General features: G+C 42.2%; 1 long non-coding RNA gene across 1 annotated transcript; it reads right to left on the bottom strand.

Moving 5' to 3' along the window:
* Positions 1-289: 289 nt before the first annotated feature.
* Positions 290-18,432, bottom strand: LOC128339720 (uncharacterized). Its single transcript, XR_008313185.1, has 3 exons — positions 18,225-18,432; positions 2,480-2,675; positions 290-1,576 (listed from the first exon to the last, which is right to left on the bottom strand). It is a non-coding gene; the product is annotated as an uncharacterized LOC128339720 (long non-coding RNA).
* Between the last annotated feature and the right edge of the window lie 6,702 nt (positions 18,433-25,134).

Here is a 25,134-nt window from a genome sequence, read left to right as displayed (position 1 = left end):
AAACAAGCTGGGTATGGGCTGTGGATTTAAGGAGCCATAAAGAGTGATGGGGATCTGCTTTCGTGTCCATAGGGCTTATATGATTGACTCTGAAATCTGTAAAATACTGGGAATGAGAGATTGTATTACATGTACTGAAAGCAGAAAGTGAATAGGGAGTTTTCCTCCCAAATAAATAGTGACATTCCACTGCTCTATCAAAAGCTAAACACATTGTGGATCATTCCTGCCATTGTTTGGTGAAAGTCACATGTTGCCCCATACCCCAATAAAGACAGGACACACATGATGGAATTAAACTAGGGTCACACTTTAACAACTATTAGCAAGGATCTGCAACAGTGCAATAAATAACAAGATATCTAACTAGAGTGTGGGCAACTCCTCCCACCATGGAAATTGTCTCACAGAGAGGTCTGTTGTAATCCTTATGGGCATACCAAATGAGCACACCAACCAAACGAAAAGCATAGTTTTAGCTCATTTTCTTAATTCTTTATAATTGTTGAATAGATTAAGATTTTAATTTGCTTATTTAACTTATTTTATATACCTGTGTGATGACATTTAGAATCCCAGTGCTGGTTATCCAGACTGGAGATGTTTCTTCCAAGGTGCTTAAAAAAACCAAAACCAAAGCAACGAACAAACCCCTCTATATTTTGTTGCTAACACTAGGCTTTCCAGGACTGAACAGTGAAAGATTATGAAAATAAATTAATATTATTAATATAAATAAATAAATAAAATGAATAAATTCAGTCCAAATAAAAAATTGGACTGAACTACACAGGGAAAACTCTCATAAGATAAACCTGCTGTTGGGCTTCCCCACCCTCCTCCATGAAACAGGGTTGTTTACCCGGTCAAACAGTGATGTGCCGAGAGAGGCAGGAGGCTCCGGTTGCCAGGACAACCCCAGCAATTCCCTCCCAGAAGATAGGAAAGGCTTGGAGAGGTGGGTAATGGCTGCTGGGGGGTGGGGGGTGGGCTGCCGCAGCCCAAGAGGCAGCAGAGAGGTGGTGACGGAATAAGGATGACGTCTGCCCCACAGTCACAGTCCTGAATAGAAGTGCTAGCCAGGAGGGTGGAGTTAGAGGGAAAGGCCCCTTGGGAGGTCAGAGATTGGGTGGCCAATCCACTTGCCTGGCCAAGGGAGAAGGAGCAACCTGGATGGGGGGGTCCTAAATGTAGGGCTTTATTTAAGGCAGGGGTTGCCAAAGATTTGACGATCAGCAGAGACGTGGGTTGTTGGTCCAGTGGGCTCCCGGGGACGATATTTATTCCCATGTCATGTGAGTGCCTTCTTGGCTTGATGAAAACTGAGGATATGCTGTCTCATCTGGAACTTTCATGGATCTATGTGAGTATAAATGGGTATGTAGATCTGTTTGCCAGTTTACAAACTGGATTGTGTCTGTTTCTTTAACATCTGTGTAGCTGTGAAAGAAGATATAACTGCTGTTTCTGTCACCCAGCTCCTCTCCATCTTGTCAGCTTCCCCACTGCTTGCGGGAGTAAACAAGGCAATTGTTTCATCCTATAGAAAGCAGGATGGAAGGAAGAGTAATGCAGCCTGGGGAGAAACAGGACAAATAAGCCATGGTCAACATCCTAACAAACAAAGCACTGTTCTGAGAGATATGTTGATGCTGCCTATAGGACTGACTAGCTCAGCAGCAGCACATGTGCAGTGAGGGATGCATTTTAATGACCTTCCCTTCCCTAAGAAACTTTCTGTGTTATAAGAACATAAGAACAGCCCTGCTGGATCAGGCACAAGGCCCATCTAGTCCAGCGTCCTGTTTCACACAGGATGAGCTCACACAGTGGAGACCACAGGCAATAGGTATGTATGTGCATGCCCTTTCTCCTGCTGTTGCTCCCCTGCAACTGTTATTGAAAGGCATCATGCCTCTGAGGCTGGAGGTGGCCCACAGCCATCATACTAATAGCCATTGATAGACCTGTCCTCCATGAATCTGTCTAAACCCCTTTTAAAGCCATCCAAGCTGGTGGCCATCACCACATCCCATGGCAAGGAATTCCATAGATTAATTATGCATTGTGTGAAAAAGTACTTCCACTGGACGGGCCTAAATTTCCCAACCTTAAGTTTCATAGAGTGACCCCTGGTTCTAGTGCTGTGAGAGAAGGAGAAAAATTTCTCTCTGTCTACCCTCTCCACTCCATGCACAATCTGATACACTTTGATCATGTCTCCCCTTAGTCACCTCTTTTCCAAGGTAAAGAGCCCCAGATGCTGTAGCCTGGCCTCATAAGGAAGGTGCTCCAGGCCAGTGATCATTTTGGTTGCCCTCTTCTGTACCTTTTCCAGTTCTACTATGTCTTTCTTAAGATACGGTGACCAAAGCTGTATGTAGGGATGTGCAGACCGGTCCGGCAGACCGGAACCGGACTGCCGGGTCTGGTCCGGCAGGTCCGCAACTTTTTTTAAAAAATTAAGTTAATGAAGTACCTGTAGCTCCTTTGGGGGGCTTGGTGAAGCCACGGTGGTGTGTGTGTGTCCATGTGGGTTCCCTCTCCCCCCGCCAGCCTTCTTCATCTGTGTTGGACTACCTTGACAATTCTCCACTTGCATATAAGCTGAATTGGGTCACACTATGGTCACTGCTACCCAATAGTTCTGCAACTCTGAAATCTTGCACCAGGTCCTGGTAAGACAGAAGTTGAAAGGGAAAGTCAGGAAGGTCAAATCACTCCAGAAAGCATGGAATCTATTTAAAACCACAGTACTAGAAGCACAGTTGGAATGTATATCAAGAAGGAGGAAAGGTACCACCCAGTGCAGAAAGATGCTAGCATGGCTAACAAATAAAGTCAGGGAAGCTATAAAAGGGAAGAAGACTTCCTGCAGAAAATGGAAGTCCTGACCAAATGAAGAGAACAGGAAGGAATATAAACTCTGGCAAAAGAAATGCAAGGACACAATAAGGGATGCAAAGATCCACACAGGATTAAATCCAAAGTTGCCATCTCTCTGGTTGGTTCCACGACTAACTGTTCTAAGGCACAGTCATTTTGCACATCTAGAAATTTGCACTCTCTGTGTCACCCAGCAATATGTCCCTGAGGGTCATAAAATCTTCAGGGACATATTTTTGACATATTTTTCAAGAATATTGGGGGAAAGGGAAGTAATAAAAACTCATTGCCCCCTAAAGCGTTGGTGCTGTGTTACTCCGGAACATTTCTGCAGCACCAGTAGATCTCACAGAGCACCAGTACTTCATTAGTTAGGATGTTGGCCCTATCCACCCCCAACAACACAGTACCTCCAGTGACTGTTGCTGGTGTTGATCTTATGTTTCTTTTTAGATTGTGAGTCCTTTGGGGACAGGGATCCATCTTATTTATTTGTTTGTTATTTCTCTATGTAAACCGCTTTGGAAACTTTTGTTGAAAAGTGTTATATAACTATTTTTGTTGTTGTTGTTGGCCCATACTGCATCCTTTTTTAAAAAAAAACCTACAGAGCCAGTAAAGAAACATACAATTTCTGGGTTATGCTCTTGCAGCTCTATATGTAGATAATTGCACTAAAAACAGGAATATCTCATCTAGTATGTTCTTAATGATGTTCAAGACTTATTCCATGGAGATGAATTTGCAGTCTTCATATGAGTAGAGATACTCTGTAATAATACTTTACATATCTCAGAGCTAACCTGGCATTAAGAATACATCCTGCATTTGAGGCCTGTGAGGCACGGCTTAAATTAAACTTTGTTTTGTATGTGAAACAATAAGGATACTCATTGATTAAACTGAAAGGATAGCACTGATAACTGAGGGAGGTCGAGCTTCTGCTTCTGAGACTTGAACCAAGACTGAGAGCAGAATATTTTGCTTAGCTCAGCAGTGACACATTTCTGCTACATCAAACAGATCATATATGAACCACTCTGAAAGGGGTCCAGAAGATGGATTTATTCATCCCTTATATGTTTCTGTTGCTCATCTGCTTTGGACTTGAAAGGAAAGAGAACTTACTTAGGGCCAAACCTCATAACTGATTTCCCTCAGAATCTGAGATTACTGAAAGGATGTAGAACTGGGTGATGGGAACTGGGATTTTCCAAATTGCTTGCCTTGGCTCAAAAGTTCAGGTATTAATGTGAAAGTGTAGTGAAGGGGAGAAGCACAGAGAAAGTCATTTTCAGATTTTTAAAATAGCATATATTTGACTTTTGTTCTAAAATTTGGTTGCCATCAGACCTCTTATATATATATATATATATATATATAAAAACCTTTCTAGCTGTATGAGACAATATTAGCTGAAATACCATGTATATATTTGAGATGTCTGGGCCATAAGGTTCAGTGGAGGGAGATTATATATTCTTCACAAACTATTGGTGGGTGAAACAGAAGATAAAAAACGACTTCAGAAGATTATTCAAAGGAAGCCACTCAAAAGTCGGAATACTCAAGCTGGATTTAAAGCCAGAGGTGGAGGCAATTCTACACCATAGCAGCAAATAAAAGTCACTTTAAAAGTGTAGGATTAAAAACAAGACATAAAAGGACCGCAATGCTCTCTTTTCAAGTAACAGAACAACCTACATTATGAACAGCATTTTGAAGTATACATCAAACTGATTCTTCCCTCCTTTATCCTTTTTAATCTCTACCAGATGCACTTTCTTTAAATTCAGGTTTTACATTCCTAACCACAACTTGTCTGAACACACGGGGAAGAGCACTGAGAGAGACATTAGTGGTGTTTTCCCTTTTACTTTCTTGCTTTAAAAACTGCCCATTGAAGGCTTAACTTCTTAAATGCCTCAGCTTTGTAGGATTGCATTAATTTATTTTGATCCTCACTTCAGACAATTTTCTACTTTCCATTCTAAGGGAACAGAAAAGTAACATGGGGCATGATCCAGCCAGTGTTAAGTGTTTTAAAGTCCCATTGATTTTCATGGTAGAATTTAAATACATTCCATATATTTTTGTTGAATCCCCTGAATGCCAACCATGGTAGAAAGGAAGTATATAATTTTATTTTAAAAAGCAAACAACAAACCACAGCAATGCTTAAAATGACTTAATTTTGACTGGACCATGTACGTAATATCTAAAACTTCAATTAACTATATTTGAAATCCAAAAAGGAATTCCCCCTGAAGGCCAACCACTACGTCTTTCTTGCCTGAACCACAGATTCTCATCAAGTACTGCCACCCATGTCCATTCTATTCCGAAAGCATCAGGGTTTGTTTTGTTTTGTTTTGTTTTGTTTTACTGTTATCAGTTTCTGGTTTAATTGGAGCTGTTGGAGCTATATGTTATAGACTCTTGTGCTTCTTCCTCACATGGAAGGTGATGTGTAATTCTCTTCTGATTGAAGATGGGTCTCCCAAATCATTTTTATTCATTATGGAAGCACATTAGTTTTTAAAGATATTTAACAGACCTCACAAAAATTTCAGCAAGCTCTGATTGCTGACACTTCAATATAAACATCAAACATTCCTGCATGCAGGATTTTTTTTTTTAAGTCCGTTTTGGGTATTCATACATGTATGTCTGTATAAAGGATATTAAAACAATTATTTATGGTCTTGAGGCTTATGTTTAAATCAAATGGTCATTTTGGTTTGTAAGAAACACTGCCAAATAAGTCATACAAGAGAGGTGTAATACACTTTATAAAGCTAATTATAAGATTCAAAGATAAGTACTTCAAACCTTTGCACGTGTGTGTGTGTGTGGACACACTCACACACAAACACACCTCACATCTTCCCTTCATAGTTCTAATTCATGGCCAAAGAGCATTTGCCATTTCCCAGCATGCAACTCTCCTGTATACCAGGGAGTTAGCCTGAGGCCATACCTATATATCTGATCCATGCATAATGAAGCATGAAGCTGCCAATTGTCGAGAGCGTCTGCTGTGTCAGAGATTGATAGGCATTTCATTTGCTGAACTCCCGAGGGCCCATCACACATCTCAGGGTTCATGTAGTATTTATTTTAGGCCCTCACATTTCTCATCTGTGAAGTTCACACCATCCATATGATGAGTAACACACACTCCAGCATGAAAAAGCTCTCCTGGTAGTTTTTAATGTAACTTGTGAGAGAGTGGGAACATGGTGTGGATTGTGAAATAAGGCTTGCATGGGAAATGAAGGCACATTAAGCTTCTTGCACACAACAGCTGTGTGAGGCTTTCAATGCCTGATGACAGCAGCTCTTGCCTCTTATTCTAATCAGGCCTGGATTCAAATAGGACCCTCTGTTTAATAAGGAGACTGCTTTGCATACGGGGCCGTAGGGATTGTGCTATACAGGGCATTGGGCACTTGTGTATTTTGCAAAGATTATGACAGTTCTGTTGTATTTTTTGAGAAAAAGTCTGTGCATGTTTGGCAAAAGAGCAGACTAATCTGATGAACAGCAGGCCCAAATTCTGTGCTCCTTTGAAATCTGAGCAGCAAGTAATGATCCTGAAGTAATTGCTTAACTGCTGAAAATGTGCTCTAACCACAGAAGATAACTGAACACTATATATTTGTTCCACAAATATAGGCTTGTAGATGGACATAGTATTTTATACTTAAAGCTATATATGAACCTGTGTGTGTGTGTGTGTGTGTGTGTGTGTGTGTGTGTGTGTGTATGAATGAGAGATTGTGAGAATCCCTTTTTTCCATATAGGTTAGCCACATTGCCCAAAATATTGGGAAATGGAATAATTTCTGCAAGCACTCACAGCCTCAGTGTTAAGAGCAGCAAAATGAGAGGAGAGAGCTGCTTTACGTGAAACATAGTAGATTTGCACATGCATTAGACAGCAGAGAATATCTATAGAATGAAATATTCCATTTTCTTCATGCTCTTGCCTTGAATGAATTGGTTGCTTGATACTAAGCATGACACAATGGCTGCATTGCACATAACACAGAACCTTGGGTCCTGTGAGCCCCACTCCCCGCTCTTCTGTCCACATTCTGACAAAATGGAGAGCTCCCTCTCTGCAGCCAGCGAGACTGCAGAGAGGAGGGGGAACTGGCTGTGTGGGCTGCCTTCTTGCTTGAAGGACAGACCACACAAAAAACCATGCAAGTAGAAAGGGAGGATCTTCCTTCTTCAATTCAGGTCTAGGGGAATGAAGCCTCCAGTGCTGCATTCAATGGAGGTCCCTTGGTTTTGAGCAGTGAACTACAAACCGAGGGTTCAAATTGGAGTCTCTGGAGCAAAACCTTGGGCCACAGAAGGAACGGGACCAGAGTTAAACACATTCAGATGTCATGATAAAGAAACCTCTACCTCTGGCCCTTGCAACTCCGGTTCTTCGTTAAGTGCGAATGCATCCAATATATGAAACAATAGCCTGATGAATGGCATGGTAGTGGATTGTACCACGTGGGAGCTACTTGTGAAATGGAGTCCCATCCAATTCAGACAATATCAACCCTGTTTACACAAACTCTTTTTCTCCCAGGTTGGTTGAATTAGACAAAATGTACAGGTAATAGCTTTACAGAACTGTGGTGCTATGGACTCCATTTGTTCATTTTCTGGTGTCATTTGTGTGATTCCATCCCCGTTAGGTCCAATACCAATAGTCATAGGCTGAAGGACAACATTTTTTTCCTCTGAAGCTGCCTCAGAATGATGCTATGTCATGAGCTAACTGCATATCCAGGGTATTGCGGTCGGGGGCGGGGGGGCAGGGATTGAGATTGGTTGAAGCTGTTTAGTGAGAAAAGCTACAGCACCTCCGCTACCACAGTGCTGCCCAACAACAACAGTTTATTTTTATACATATATAAAACAAGGGTAGCTGCCAATGCTACCAGCCAGCAGCAAAATCCTCTTTCTGAAACGTTCATAGAATTTTATGTTCTCACCTCAAGGTTGCCTAATGGGGCATCTCCATATTTGCCACCTCCAAAAGGAACAGAGAAAATAGGAATCTGTTTGGATCAGCTCTAATTGTCTTCATGCAAGAGTTCTTGTACACCCACATAAATAATAAAGTAGGAGGATCTACTTTATTATTTATTTTAAAAGCCATTCATCCTACCTTTCTTGCCAAATATTGCTGCTCTAGTATGAAATGTAATTCTTTCTCTAGCATAACATACTTCATGTAGTATTGCTGCTGTGCTGCCTCCATATATGTACCTTTCCATTTTGTTTTTAAATATCAGTTGCATATATGTACCTGTGATTTCTGTGTGGTACCTTTTCATTGCTAGACAGCAACAATGAGAATGAAGGCTAAAACCCTTGTTTGATTCCTATGTCAAATGCAGCACTAGTGACTGCAATGCAGGCCTTCTCACACTGTTAATGGAATTCAGCCATGACGAGGAGGGACCACCCTCTAATGGAGACAGGCAGTAGTTCAGCTGTTGCAATCATCTTAACACTTGCTTTCAGCAGTGCCTTTGTAGCATGATGCAATGAAGCAGAGACCCAAATGGCACCTTTGCAAAGAAGCAAACTGCTGACAAGAAAATGATTTAGATGCTCTCTTCAGGGATGAAGCATGCATCACAGCTCCCCTTTAGCCTCCATTTACATTGTAGAATGCACCTAATTTCTGCCAAGAAATATGAAATATATTAGGTTTCATTGGAGGGTACTCATATGAATCACCAAAGTAACAGAAATATTGCTTGCTGTGGTAATTCATATCTGTTTACCACAAAGAAGAAGAGGAGGAGGAGGAGGAGGAGGAGGAGGAGGATTTTATTCCAGTGGGGGAGGGGGGAAGGAAAGAAGTATGGTTTGGATATCAGAATAATAGAATTTTAGAACTAAATGGGACATTAGAGTTCTTTTAGACCAACCCTCTGTTCATTGCAGGAATCTGTTGGAGCATCCATGACAGATGGAAGTCTAGCTTCTGCTTGAAAACTTGCAGCAAAGGAGAGCCCAGCACTGCACAAAGCAGACTGTTCCACTTGACATATTCTTTACATACAAGACACCTAATATAATGACAGTTGTAGTCACATGAGAGTGAATAACAAAAACATGGAAACATTTAATGTCTGCAGAATGAAATATTTGGTTTCAGCTAGTGTTTAGTGTGTACACTGGCTGACCCTCAGACTACAAGTGAGCTGGTCCTGGGGTGTGTGTGTGTGTTATTTTCAGTCCAGTGTGCCAGCTGAAAAGATGTCCCTAAGGACTATATGACCCTGAGGAACATATTTTTGGCAGGCACCAAACAAGGCTCACCAGGCATCAGTATGCAGAACATCACTTTCGCTACATAACATTCCCTGAAGAAATGAACAATCAGGTGGGTCCACACTGGAGGAGGCAGTCCAGAGAGCTGTGGCCTCAATCATTAGGGATTTAAGGTAACAACCAGCACCTTGACTTACACCAAAACAAACAGGGATGCATTCAACAGGTCTAGCAATTGTCAGATTGTTGTTTAAAGTAACCCTGTGTCAGAAATTACAACTTCACCCAAAGAAAAAACTAAACCTAGCTGGCCTGTTTAAGGAAACTGGTCTTACAAGAGATATTTAAGTCTTATTTGTTCATTCATGTTAGTATTCATTCAAACTGTAATGCAAGTTTTAAAGGTTACAGAGTTTGTTTTAATGCTAGTGTGTGATTCAAGCCTTCTACACCTGCAAAACCCTGTCAAAAATGAGCATAATTTTCAGCACAAGATAAATAAACATCTGATTATCCTCATTTGAATAGGCAATTATTCATATTCTACCTGGAAAAATCCCTCTGATTAAAATCTAGTGATGCCTCCCTCAAACTGCCACGTGGTGTTGCTGTTCAAAAGGAGAGACAAATTATGTTAATGGTGAGGTACAAGTAAATAAGGTGTTATTATAGACATCACCTTACCTATTTTGTGACCTATTCCCTGGGGCTGTATTTACAAGTGAAATTTAGAACTTTGATTCTAAGACTGCAATCATAAGGTAGTTTATTAAGATAATCTGCGATTTAAGATGCCTCAGTGAGTGAATGCAGTGTGTCTCCAAGACAAATTAAAACCACTTAAACGGCTCACTAAAGGTCTTTCTGCACACAGCAAGGCCCCTATTCAACACTAAGGTTCTGGATTTCCTGTTACTGACAGACAAAAGTCAGAGGCTTAAAGGGATTCTGAGGTTGTGAATAACCATCAGTGCTCTTTCAGTCCAGTATTGTAATGTAATCTTTCAAGTGCTTTGAAGATTTGTGAATGCCGCTGTGTGTGTGTGTGTCTGTGTATAAATAAGACAGTGATTTTAAAAAATGGAACAGCCATCTTAGCTGGTGTAAATCAGGCAAGCACTCATACATGCAGAATTACCCCAATGTCATGCTGCGGATCATTGTCCTATTGCATTCTGGGAAATTAGCTCTGTTGCTATGGTATATTTGTTCTCAGACTGTGAGGAATGATTGACAGCTGTGATAAAGGGTATGTGAAAAACAAGGTTGTTTTATCAAGAGGGAAATAAAAGGAAGTGGGTCCTTCGCACTCTTAAGGATTGGCAATTGAATTCATTTCCAACAACAAACTTGTAAACAACACATGGAGAGTGGGCTTCCTTCATGTTTCTTTACAGAAGGATTAATCCAAGTCCATTGGTGCCTTAAAGATTAAAGAAAGTGCCCAGCAGTGGGGGAATACATCTATCTTGCATCCTGAGCTAATAAAGTGAAACTTTCATGAAACTCAGTGATAAGGAAATAAAGCTCCAGATTAATTAATAATGTATGTTTCTAAGGATGCTTTTATGTAGGATCCCAAAGCACTTTCCACATGTTAAAATTAGTGATGGTATCCATGTTTGATAATATGTATACACTGTAGCTAAGTTGATTTATATAAGTATGTTTAGACTCCTTTTCCATCAGTAATGGACTTCAATTAAAATTCATAATACAATAATAAAACATAGGCAATGAAAAGCACAATATGGCAGCAGCAACAGACAAGATCATCGCAGCACACAAGCCACAAAGACAAATCAGCTCAGACCTAATTCCAGAAGAAAGAAAAAGTTCTTAACAATGATCTCATGGTCCTTAGTATTTCCCATAACATCCCCATAATGGGAATTTATCCACATGTTGGCTGAATGTTTTGAAGGAGAGCAGAATCACCTCAAACCTCCAGGTGCCCATTAGTCTTGCTTCCAGCTTCTGGAAATCAAGCTGAGAATGGACTCCAGGCATGTGTAACTGTGCACATGCAGAGGCTGCACTAGCAATCAGTTGCCAGTTTTTGATGTGTGCAGTTATAAATAGGTAGGATGTAAGGCCCATCTCACTTTCTGATAAACAAGCAGCGGTGGGGACAACACATGCAATCCGCATCCCAGTCAACACATGCACATCAATGTGAGTTTACAGTTACAATACACACCAGCTTTATCTTTCCCTAGCCTAGGAGAACACCAGCAGAGAGGAGAGGTCTTGCTGGAATTTTCCACCACTCACCTGTACTCTCTTTTGGCTCAAAGGTAAGAAAATCCAACAGATTCACATGCTCCTATGTATGTATTAAACAAACAAAGCAAACAAATAAATCCCCCTACATACAGAAAACAAACTAGATGTCAGGGAGAAGGGTTCTAGTCAAGCTTTGTCCCCATCATGTTATCTATGTGGCACGGGCAGAGCCACCATTGTGTGAACAGGTTCAAAGAACCCGGGCCACCATGCTTCAGGGGCCGCGACTCGTGCCCCAGCCACACCCCTGTATCTGATGTCAGATGCAGGGATGTTATTTTGCTTGCAAATGGGGACGTGCATCCCCATTTACAAGCAAAATCTGACCAGCGCCGCGTTCACAGTGTGGCCGGGAGCAACTCTCCCTGCCTTTAAAAGGCAGAGAGTGCTGCTCCGGCCTCACTGCGAACACAGTGCTGGCTGGACTTAGCTCGCAAATGAGGCCACACAGCTCTGTTTGTGAGCTAAGCTACGCTTCCTGCACCTGAGACGTAGGGGCATGGCTTAATTACGTACTTTGCATCTGACACTTACATCTGATGCAGGGGGTGATGCTAGGGGGCCGTGTCAGTGGGCTGAACACAGGCCGTCACTGGTCTCCCTCTGCCCCTGCTATGTGGAGAAAAAATTAGTCATGTGAACCACCATCCCCCACTACAGTCTGAAATGGTACAATCCAGACCACAGGTTCACTAACTCACAGAGAACCTTAGGACTGGCCACCTAGAAGCCAAGAATTCTTCTAAACATGCATAATTGGCAGTAGGAAATGTTTAGTTTTGCAGTGCAGGAGATAATTGTGTGAAATAGTTATGATACTTCAAAAAAAATTGAACAGAATGGGTTGTAGTTCCTTCCCTCTAGGGGTGTGTGAATTGGCTCGGTTTGAGATGGGCTCGACATCAAGCTGGCTGGGCTCGATGGGTTCGGGATTGAAACAGACCAGCCTCTGCTGGTCTGAGTTCAAACTGAACCAGGCCCAGTTCAAACTGAGCTGGTTAGGATCTATACTGGTAAAGGGGAATCCGAATTTGAACCAAACTGGTGAGAGCAGTTCCGTGCACATCGCCAACTGTGGCTGAATCAGCTTTCTAGTTTGTACTATTCCTTGCCTGAAGTGCTTTGCTCTTATTTTTGCCTGTTTCTTTTTTCAGCTGCTCAACTATGAATCAGTAATGACTTTTGTGTTTTTCTGTCATGGTTCTGTATATATTTTAAAAACATATTTCACTTCAGGGATTTCCTGGAAATACTCTAGGTTTTATATGCAGTGCTGACATCCAGATTGATGAAGTGCAGTGCAGCGAATGAATAGCATGCACTACAGGGAAGAGGCAGTTTTCATCTATCTCCCCTTCCCTCTGTAGCCAATGGTAACTCCAGAAAATATGTACCTGAGGGCTGCATTCCTTAATAGTTATCTACAGGAAGAAAGCTTTGGCAGCTCATCCTACCATGGTGAGAAAAGCGGTACGTTATCTCTTCTATGCTTCCATTTAACATAGAAAAGACTTGTATTTCTTTGCATCTGGCTGCCCCCCTTTCAAAAAACCCCCCGAAGCGGCATAAAATTATTGGTGCAACTATTTTCCTGAAAAAATGCTTAATGAAAAAAAAAATATGAAGAGTAATACCAAATGGGTACTAATAAATCTAGGTCAATGTTAACTATGCTTTAGAAATACATTTCAGGTTATTTATTTGACATATTTATATACCGCCCAAAACTTTCACGTCTGGGCAATAAAATAACCATTTTGATAATATTTTAATGCAAAGCAGTATAGAAATAGAAAAATACATAAATAAAAAAGTAAAACAAAACTAAAATGTTAAAACACTAAAATAATTTAAAATTTAACACAATGTTAAAAAGTTTTATGTGATGAATTATCCTGTGACTGTTTCACAAGATGGTGTTGGTAAATGGTTACATTTTATATCTGTTATCTGGGAGAACTGGATACATTGTAAATTAGTAAAGGGTTTCTTTACTTGGCTGGCTGGTTCTAGTTCTGTCTATATTACTATTACTTTCCTATTAGAAATATCATTTTTGAATTGTTTACTTCAAAAACAAAAACCCACAATTGTAAAAATAGAAAACAATACTAGAGAAAATATGTATACTTACTATTTTTAGATAGAATAGTCATATTTCCACCTGTTTCTGCTAAAACATTATCTACACCACAGTTTAGGATCGCGGTCGGCCTTTAAGAGAGCCCTAAAAAAACTATTTGGCCTGGCCTGGCCTTCCAAGACTTGTAAAGTGTGTTTTTTAAAAAGTATTTTAATTGGTTTTAAATGGTTTTAATCATTTTTGAATTGTTTTTATATTGTTTTTAGCATTGTGTTTGAATTGTGGGTTCTATGTCTTTTTAAAAAGCTGTTGTATACCTCCCAGAGCCTCTGGATGGGGCAGTTTATAAATGTAATACATACATACATACATACGTACATACATACATACATACATACATAATAAACGTGGCCCAGAAAATGCTTTCAGCCCTTGAACCCCATATTCTAATTTAAGTGGCACATACACAAAATTATGCATAAGAGTTGCTCTCAGGTTATTCTTTTCATACTAGAAATATGTGTGCAAACTTGCTTATTCCACAGCAAAAGGGAAGTCATCTTTCTGCAAGGGGTGTCTAGACAGTTGTTCTGCCTGAGAGATGGTGTACATGTACAGAAACTTTGGTATGTGTGCAGCGTCCCTCTATACACAAGTGCATCCCATTCCAAGAGATGTGTGCATGAGAGTTGGGTCCCTCAGCTGGGTCAATGGCAAAGGTGGCATGTGTGTCAATATGAGGGCAATTGCAGTCTTTGCTTGGGGCAACTGTGCAGTATAACAGGTTATCCATGATACACATAATACAGTATTACATAAATACAATGCAGTCTGTTAAATTTATAAAGCCTTTATAGTCTGATAATCCCATGTTCTCAGGCAACTCAAGATTGCCTGATGTAAAGTAGAAAACATTTCAAGGTGTAACATTAGAAAGCATTAGAAAGCAAAACATACAGCTAATGTCTGGCGCAAAGGTGTTTCTATTCTAAAGGTTTCTGTAATGAAATCTCTGGAATATAAAAACCTTTGCACCAGATAGTTGTAGCTCAGAATAGTTGCAATTCAATGCAGAAGGTCTTATTCCGCAGTGTCACACAACATAAACACCTTCCAGGTATATTCAACAGTTAATCACAGAATATTTTGCATTTAACTACTTCAGTAATATTTGATATACAAAAAACATCAAAAAAGAGGAACAAAGTGGAAAGGCAACTGTTCAAATAGAACAATAAGCAAATAATAAGTGTATCAATACAACATGTAATTTGCCGTGCACCCACAGGCACTGCACAAGAAAAAACAAGGATGCTTACCATTGAAGAAACCCCACCCTAACACTATGCAAAGCCCGCACTGCTTCTGCTACAGGGAAAGACTAGCCTTGCTTGGCCTTGCCCCTGCTCCTGATCCCAAAAGTCCATGCTTCAGGTCCAACAAGTAGTAGTCACAACCCAAGGCAGAGAAGTTGACTCCATCAGGCTGAAAAAACTCAGGGCAGGAAATGTTGAGCTGAGGGTGACAATTAAACATGTTCCCCCTCCCCAAGCCAACAACCTGCCCATATCCTTGTTGACTTTCCCCCTGGCCCTTTCAACCCCTTTCAGATTCTGAACTCAACACAAAATCATGCTGAGCCGTTAAATCAAAGAAACACTGGTTCTTTGAGCCAGGTCATTTCCCCCCAAATGAACCAACAACAACGTGGGCTTCGGAGTGAGCTCTGACTGCCAAAAGCTGCCTAACTCTAGGTAAAAGCTGTCCCCAAAGCATGCCATCCTACCCAACCAGGAAATGGACAAATGCTCACACAGACCCAATTGGGTGCCCCAGTCTGAGGTACTGGCCCATCTGTAGGCCCCGAAAATGATAGAGTGATCACAGATAGGAGTATGCCAAGGAGCCGCCACTTGACCAGCACCTGCTGAAACAACACATGCAAGATGAACAACAGGAAATGCACATAATGCTTAAATAGGGCAGAACACCAACACCCAATACTCTATACTTTGGAATCCTAGAATCCCAAGTGATTAGCAGCGGATGCCGCCAATCTGAAAAGAACGGAGGCCAAAATGAAGAGGGGATTCCCCACACACCAATAGTGCCTTGCATAGCACTGTCCATAACTGAAATTGCATCAATGGGAGTCTAGCAGCATGAATGAAGAGGCAGACACAAACAAGCAGAATGAACAGGAAGATCTGGGTGCAATGCCACATACTCCAAAAGAGCACTGGACACAATGCTGAGTCAGCAGCCAAGTGCAGCAGTAAATCCTGGCCCTTGCCGCGCTGCTCAGTCTGGGACCCACACAGGAAAATCTTAATGCCCCCTTCCATGAAACACAGATCAACAAATTGCAAGAAGGAGGATCTGCCCATGTGCCAGCTGTGCGGCCAGACCTCCAAAGGCACCAAAAACACACCAAAGACACACCAAAAAAGGCAACCAAAATGGAAACCTTTAAAACAGCAACTTCCCAAGGTGAAAAACACAACTTAGGGAGAACATCCAAGATGGACTCCAACAAGCCCAGCATAATTGGCCTCCAAGCATCAGGTGCAGCTGGGCAAGTCCTGCTTAGAGTTTCCCCTTCTCTGAATGTTTTTAAGAAAGACCTAAAAGCATACCTGTTTATTCAGGCTTTTAATTTATAGTTTTTAAGCTTTGGGAGGGGGACACACTCCCCCGGAAAGAACAGATGCGCAGTCTGGGGGTGCTTCTGGATCCAAACCTCTCCCTGTTGTCCCAGGTTGAAGCAGTGGCCAAAAGTGCTTTTTATCAGCTTTGGCTGAAATGCCAGCTGCATCTGCTTCTTGAGATGAATAACCTCAAAACAGTGAGGTCTCCTGGTAACCTCCTGCTAACCTCTAGGCTGGATTACTGCCATGAGCTCTATGTGGGGCTGCCTTTGTACGTAGTCCAGAAACTGAAGGTGGTTCAGAACGCGGCAGCCAGGTTGGTTTCTGGATCATCTAGGAGAGACCATATTACTCCTGTCTTGAAGGAATTGCATTGGCTACCAATATGTTTCTAGGCAAAATACAAGGTGCTGGTCATTACCTATAAAGCCCTAAAAAGCTTAGGCCCTGACTATTTAAGAGAACGTCTTCATTGCCACAAGCACCACTGCCTGCTAAGATCATCTAGAGAGGTTCACCTGTGGCTGCTGCCAACTCATCTAGTGGCTACTCTAATCTAATTAGATATATAGTTTTAAATAATTTTAATATTGGGTTTTAAATGTTTTTAATCTTTTAAACAATTTTAATTGTTAATTGATTTAATGTTGAAATTATTTTAATTGTAAACCCCCCAGAGATGCAAGTTTGGGGCAGAATAGAAATATTCAAGGCTCATTGAATAAGGTCCAGGCACTTAACCATTTAACCAAGGCTGAGCTCCTTGAGGGTTGTATCTGCAGAACAACCCCCATATAAATATTGTACCCTGTGAGCCAGTTATTCCAGGTATGCTCCACATGCTTGCACTTCATGACCTCCAGTTCCTTGTTCTGCTCACCCTATTTTGGCTTCAGCTCTGGCTCCTGGAAGAGGATGCTAACTATTTCTACATACTCCCCCCTCCAGATCTTCTCCTTGGTGGATGGCAACAAGCAGTCACCCAGGAGCAACATTATTGAACTATATGGTGCATGCTAGGGAGAGGGGGCAACCCACATAGTATAAGCTCCATAAACCCCACTCCTGGCCTCCTGCACCTTCAGTGATGCATCATCATGCCAAACCTGAGAGCAAGACCCATAAGGGGAGGTGCTCATGCACCCCATGCTGGCCATGCCCTTTGGAAGCCCTGCTTAGCAAGAGTACATCAAAAGCCCATCCAAAATCAAACCAGTGTACTCCCTGGCATAAAAGTGATTCAACAGCTCCTCCAAAAACCAACCAGGGAAGACCCTGCTTAGCCAGAGGGAGTCAACAGCCTCTCCAAAAACCAACCAGTAGCCCCTTCAAAAATCAACCAGGGCAGATCCAGCTTAGAAAGCAGGGATGCTTCATGCTCACCAGCTAATAGAAAAGCAAAGCACATCCCCAGACAGATGGTCAACTCCTAACTGGGAACCGCAGCAGGTTGGGAGGGAAGGGGCAGGGTCCCCAAGTAAGCCCTACAGCCCAACCCTGCATGGTATGTTTGGGGGGCGTACCCAAAGCCCCCCTGCCCAAACTCTCCCTGCACCCAACTCCCTCATGATTCCTTATGTAAAATAAAGCCAACTGGAGAAACCTTCTCCAGATGTTTGCCTGGCCACGTGGCCGAACTACTGCTACTGCTGAAACCCTGAAGGTGCCAAATGAGCTGCTGCCTCCTGGCCTCTAGTCTTCCACCAGACCCTACAGGACAAAGGAGCACCCTAAAGGGGCAGACACCGACAAGGCCACGGCACTTCCACACCTCCACTCTGCTGCTGTCACCAAGCCTCCACCAACTGGTTTGGAGGAGAGCAAAATAGTTTCCTTCAGATCCAGTTGATCAAAGACTGAGGCTCCCTGGTGGGCAGGCCAGCAGCAATGGCTTCCAAGCCCCACCTCCAGAGGACTAGACCAATCACTTCCACCCCATGCCTGCTCAGCATGGGGTGATGCAAAGCGCCTCCGCCAGCACGAGGCTGGTGGGTGGCCACATTGTCTGAATGTCACTGTCTAACCTGTATAACTGTTGAAGACTCTTCAGATTATTGGAAAGGCTGCAGGGAGGAGCCTGAAATCATTGATGACATCACCAACTTCCAGTGTCTAGAAGATTCTGCAGAACAATCGGCAAGCTGCTTCTTTGGATGAGCATCATGAGCACCAGCCATCCCCAGAATCCATAAACTGCAGCTCCATTTGCCCCCACCCCCCACCACCTGCCACCAGAGGTTGGAACCTGGAACCTGGCCTATGTCATCAACTGCTGTGGATTCAAACCAGCAATCTCTTGCTCCCTAGGCATGTCACTTCCCCGCTGAACCATTAGGTAGCTATGTAGCTCCATGAAAAACTTAAGGGTTTAGATGACATCCTGAATGGACCAATAGAAAAGCTTCACAGGGGAAGGTACTGTCCAGTCAGTTTCAAGACTAATAACTGGACTATGATTGGCTAGATTTCAAGGAGAGGAGATGATCTTTTGAGATCAGGAGAGTGTCTGAGGGAGCTCAGAGGTGAATCTGAGAGGAGCTAAGGAAAGAAGGTGGTTCAGGGAGGAGAGCGTGAGGCCAGACACACTGGAGCTGATCTCTGAAGAAGGCTGAGGGGGAGCAGGTCATATTGCTTCTATTCTAGAAGCCGTCAGGAAGGCCCAGGTTCCGGCCTAGGCTTCAGCAACTGAAAACTGCCATGGAAGCTCAACAATCAACCACCCACTGAAAACCAACCACTGAAGAAGAAGAAGAAGGAGAAAGAACTTTCTTCTTTGGGAGAAAGAGAAAACAAAGCCACTTAATTCTGGGGCTTGAGTTGCATGGCTCCTGGGAAGAAAGGGATCCTTTGTTCAAGAGGGAATAGAACTAAGACCTGCCATTTAACCAATCACTTCAACTTCTTCAGGATATTATTTTTCCCTTTTCCCTCCATTCTTTTAACACCTTATGAAAAAACTGAATTTAGTGAATGAAGGTTATTTTGCTTTCATATAGAACAATAGTCCTATATTTCACCAGTGGCTGAAACCATATCCATGCCTTATTAATGCAGGAGGGGTGAGACTCAAGGGTGATTCAATATTAAGGATAACTAGAGGTTGGTGGTAGAGGAGTTGTATTAAGTGGACAGAGGAGAGTTTTAAGATAAGGAAACCCATCATGGGTTAATTAACATTTTAAGTATATAATGAATCATCTTCAATTTTATACGGTTCCCCCCAAATTAAAATCCAGATGTGGCATTAGTCAGACCCCATTCTCTAACATAGAAAAGGTGGAATATTTGAGGGGTGGATGTCCAAGTGTTCAACAAGCAAGCTGTACTTGTCTAGGACTTAGATGTGATTTAGGCTTTTGTAATATGAATGGAATGCTAAATCCCTGGAACGTTCCGACTCGGAACAACCAATTGAGCCAGTTGTTTTGATGGAATGACTCCATTCCCACTCTGAATGTTCCGAGCAACATCTTGAATTCCAAAATGGTGCTCTTCTGGCCTCTGTGCATGCATGGCAGCCAGAAGAGTACAATATGGGAATCCAAAATGGCAGTTGGAACATTCTGACTTGAAATGTCAGAAGGGTGTGGAACTTCCATTTGAAGGGCATTCTGTTCCTATCTTGGAACACTCAAAACAGCCCATGCGAGCATGGAACGTCCCAAGCACGGAATGTTCTGAGCACATAACGTTCTGCACATCCCTATTTCAGTCCAACTAGTGCAGGGCTGTTCAACTTCGGCCCTCTTGCAGATGTTGGCCTACAACTCCCATAATCCCTGGCTATTGGCCACTGTGGCTGGGGATTATGGGAGTTGTAGTCCAAAAACAGCTGGGGGGCTGAAGTTGAGCAGGCCTGCACTAGTGTAACTACCTGGAAAAAAAGTTTTTCACTGTGGAAATCACACAGGATTGTAGAAGAAGAGAAATGAAACATGAGGATAGAGACTTCAAAGAGGAGGAATGCATCAAAGATACAGCAAAACCATGCACATTGACTTGGATATATTTACAAGTAATAGTAAGCTTGTGAAGCCATCATTTTGTTTTAATTTGGGAAAATATGTACTTATTTTGACTTTGGCTTCATTTGAACTCTACTTCTTGAAGTAATGTGAAATGTATAAGCAACCTATTAATCTAAATTGAAGATCACTCACAATTTGATTTTGATTTAAACATTTGACCTTGGATGTCAGCATCCAGATTCAGAGTAGAAAATTAATGTTAAAATTCATAATATTATTGTTTTGATCTGTCAAATGAATGAAGTTAATTTAAAATTTTCTAAATTCATCTGTCAAAACTGTCAAATCCTGACTGTTATATTATCATTATGGGATATCAAATGCTGATGTTGAATATAAAATAATTGATGAATATTCACCAAATATTTGAACTGCCAGGAAATATTTGGAGAACACTCACCATCAAACACAAACGAAACTGCTGAAGATCATTTAGAGCAAATTATTTCCAGTTCTAATCTGTTTTGATCAGCAAATACCAGTTATATTTTCTGTAATATGCTCCCCTGTTTCTATTAACATGCAGTCAGAGTACTTAGTGTTTCTTCCTCCTTAATGCTCTCCATGGATGCTTTCCCCCCATTGCCTCTATAAATTTATGCCACTTGTAAAAGGGCTTTAAAATGAAGCTGGACTTGCAAGCGAATACATTTAGCTTGGTATTAACATACACCTATCAGACTGTCTTCTTTTCCCTTTTGATCTCTTTTTATGACTAGCCCAGAAGGAATGTACTTGAAGTCTTACTCTAGTTTAATGTGTTACTGTAATCAGACCTACACTCTATCATTATCTGAAAGTTTTCAATGAACTAAGGCCTCTTTCAAGTCTTGATTTATGTTTAATAACATCCCTATCATGAAGATAGTCAAAACTTTATTATTTGTGTGCACTTTGCCTTTAAATCATTTTTATTAATTATGCCTGCTTAAGGAATCCAGCATTCAAGACCTCGTTCTCATCTCCTTGTCCTCTCATCTCATCTTTCCAATGTTTTACAGTTTGCAATTTCCTAGCCTGTTGTCAGCCAAGGTAGAATATACTCGGAATCCTTTCAATCTTGTACTGTGAACACTGAATATGGGAAACGTGATAGAGCACACATATATTTCCTTAGTAATACAGAAGGCTTTGTATAATGGCTGCAATCCACACAGCAAGATTAACTTTAGCCGGACTGTAGTCACATAGCTTTGTTCTATTCAATACAAGTTATGCTTGTATATGAAAGGGAACTATTCGTAATCTGTTTTCTCAATACAACATTCATTGAGAGTACTTGTATGTCTTAACAATGGTTAAGGCAGGAATGTATGGTCGTTATTTGGGCATTCTAAAAGCATAACATAACAAGGTTACATACCAAGACTGAGAAGCCAGGGGTATTATTTGACCCTAACACTTACTGTTCAGAAGCTCAAGGCATTAAAACTATATTGTGTTGTACATCCAGTGGAACAAGAAACTACTTCTCTACTTATTGCCCAGTATCTCTGCTAACTGGGCAAAAAGGCACCTTTTTAATGTGGGGGTTCTCTTTATTTAGCAGGGGGAGAGTAACTGGCCCTATCCATCCTCAACACAGTACCTCTAGTGACTGTTGCTGGTTTCTTTTTAGATTGTGAGCCCTTTGGGGACAGGGATACATCTTATTTATTTATTTGTTATTTCTCTATGTAAACCGCTTTGGAAACATTTGTTGAAAAGTGGTATATAAATATGTTGTTGTTGTTCTATCTATCTATCTATCTATCTATCTATCTATCTATCTATCTATCTATCTATCTATCTATCTTCTGCCTTTGGGGCACTCAAAGCAGCATGTATGATATTCCGCCCACTTACCAGATGTATTTGACCAGACCTTGCTTACTTTCAGACAAAAAGTCACAGCATATGCCACCATTAGCCCTATTCAGACACTGAGGCTGTTTTCATGACACAAGCTACCTGGTCTGGAGTGCTGGAAGTGTCGTGCTCCCTGCTGCTCCAGAAGAGAGTAGCCCAGCTTTTTTACCCAGCATTTTACCTAAGTGGTTTTTCACAGGTTTATCTGTTGTTTATTTTACCTCGGTAGGTGATCGTGTGAATGGCCATCCCTGGATAAAAGGGCTTCCACCGCTAGGGAGGTCTGGGGGGAGGCAGTCCTTATGCCTGGCCCAACACCATATCCGCTATTGAGCTTGGGGAAAAGAGTGGCCACGCTTGTAGTGTGGGGCACTCTGGGATGTGGGAGGGGGAAGTAGCTGGCATTAAGATGTCAATGAAATAAAGGCAGCTACACCACTGGAGGAAGTCTCAGTGGCAGCTGGAAGAGGCAGTGCCCTGCCTCACAGGGGCGTAACTAATGGTAGGGCAGGCAGAGCACGTGCCCTGGGCACCACCTGGTAGGGGCGCCAAAAAGTGCCATTAAAAATTTATTTTTTTTTTAAAAAAGCTATTTAATGGCAGCGCCAGCGCAGCAGCAGTCTGCCCTTTGCGCAAAGGAGCGTGTGGCGCCCCCTCCCCCATGAGCGGTCCCGGAGCCCCCCCCCATTGCCTGGTTCCGGCTGGCTGCTGGGCGCCGCGGGGTCCTTGACTTGCCGCGGTGGATGTAACACAGAGCCGCGGCGGATGTAACACAGACGCCGAGGCCTGCCGTTCGGCCCGGCACCGACCACAGCCATCCCTCGCCTCAGAGGAGTCGGAGGACACATGGCAGCAGGCAGAGGGACAAAAAAACTTTAGGCGCCTGCGGCGGTGCCACGGCGCATGTTACACAGGTGCCGCAGCGGATGTAACACAGAGCCCGACGCCGAGGCCTGCCATTTGGCCTGGTGTCGCTTCTGAACTGCAAGGTGCGCCTGCGCGCCAAAGCTTGAAACTGCGCAGGCGCGCCTTGCAGTTTAGAAGCGACACCGGGTCGAATGGCAGGCTTCGGCGTCTGTGTTACATCTGCTGCGGCTCTGTGTTACATCCGCTGCAGCAAGTCAAAGACCTTGCTTGCCGCTTGCTCACCCCCGCTCCTGCCTCATCTCAATTGGTTAGCGACGCCGGGCCACACGGCAGACCTCAGCGTTGCTCTGGTGGCAGCCGCCGCTATGGGGAAGAGTCCAGACTCCGCTTGCTCCCCCGCCGCCCACAGCCATCCCCTCGCCTGGGAGGACACACATTTGTGGTATTATTATTTTTATTACATTATTATTACTACTATTTTATTTTATACTACTACTATTTTATTACTATAAAATACTACCGCCCTATCCATCCAAAGGCTCTGGGCGCCGGGGGGGGCCAGAGGGGGGGCGCAATTTCAGTGTTTGCCCTGGGCGCCGTTTTCCCTAGTTACGCCTCTGCTGCCTCAGCAACAGCGGAAACGCTCTAATGAAAAAGAGAGGAGATCCATGAGAGGAGGAACTCTTGCAAAGTGGGAGTTCTTCCGCTTGCTGAGATTGTGAAGTTTGGTAGGGCAAATAATTAGGAAGTCAACTTGACTGAAGTGTTTAGAAAGATGCCAGCCCACTGAGTCCTACTTTGTGCAGCCAGGAGATTCTGGGAAACACTTGTGAGGGAGCTGGAGAAGACAGATGCCCACTTCCTAACCTTGACTCTGAGGCAACTAAAAGACAGGCAGGAAAACCAAGGAGAAACCTGACAGATGGTCATGGTCATGGTGATGACATTGACAGAGATGATGGTGAGGAGGTAAAAAGCTGATGAATGCAAGGTCAATTCCAAAGTTAAAATTTGAGAATCACAAGATGACTTCCCAAAGTAATTCCATGAATGTATCTTAACTAACAAATTATGTATCCATGTAACATATTCAGACATATTCCCAGTGAACTAATTCCAGACTGCAGTTGTGTCTTGACCACAGATTTCTCCCCAGTGGATAAGGCTTCCTATAGTAACCTTTCTACAATAATGTGCTCACCTGAGAATGTTGCCCCATACAGTAAGTGCAATCTTTTCACTGTTAGAATTTGCCTCTAAATGTTATAAGCTGCTGTTTGGACTCCTTTCTGTCCTCAAAACTTTGAATGGGGATTTTAAAGCTGGGTTTTGAAATATCAAGCTATGTCTTGAGATTAGAAAAACTGATGTCAAATGTTAAGTACAGAATACATTCCATCATGTCTCATCCAGACATAGGCGTACTATGAGCTGGATGTGGTATATAGTCAAAAGTAGATAGTGACATTCCAATTGAGGGTAATTTTATGGGTCATAACTGTCAGTAAAAACGTTGCATAATTTAAAATCTATTTTTGATAATAAAATATATGCAGTGAAGAAAAACGCTCCATATATGAAAGAATGTGATTTTGTAAGACAAGTCAGTAATGATCACTATTTATGCTCTTCAAAGTAAACATCTCAAACCTAGTACTTGTCAGCTACTATTATTCTTTTGATGAAATAAGGAAAATAATATTTTATCTTCTCTTGATTGCTCTGCTCAGTATTTATAGTAGATTATAAGCAGACAAGACTAATATCTTCTTCTTATGAATGCTTCACTTTTCAACTTTTCTAATCATGAGAAGAGAAAAATAAACCTGTCCTTCAGGAAAGGATCCAGCTGCCCTTTGAAGAAGCAATATTGTGATATTGGAATGAATTCAATAATATTCCAAAAGACAATTTGCAAACTTCTCTAAGCAATATAACCAGTTATTAACCAGACTAATGTCACATGTTTAGTACTCTGTGGTCTTCAGATGTCAATGAGTACATAACAGTTTGTAATTTTTTCTGGGCACTTAGACCATCTAAAAGTAACTTGGGATTGGAGTTTTCACTACTTTCCTTGAGGAAATTAAGTTTATGAGATCACCGACGGCCAGCTCTGTGTGTGTGTCCATGTGTGCTTCTGTGTATAGTGACACACACACTTGTAGTGACAGATAAGGGACATTCAACC

Source organism: Hemicordylus capensis, chromosome 1, assembly GCF_027244095.1.
Source record: "Hemicordylus capensis ecotype Gifberg chromosome 1, rHemCap1.1.pri, whole genome shotgun sequence".
NCBI lineage: Eukaryota > Metazoa > Chordata > Lepidosauria > Squamata > Cordylidae > Hemicordylus > Hemicordylus capensis.
This window is presented reverse-complemented; position numbering and strand designations above follow the sequence as displayed.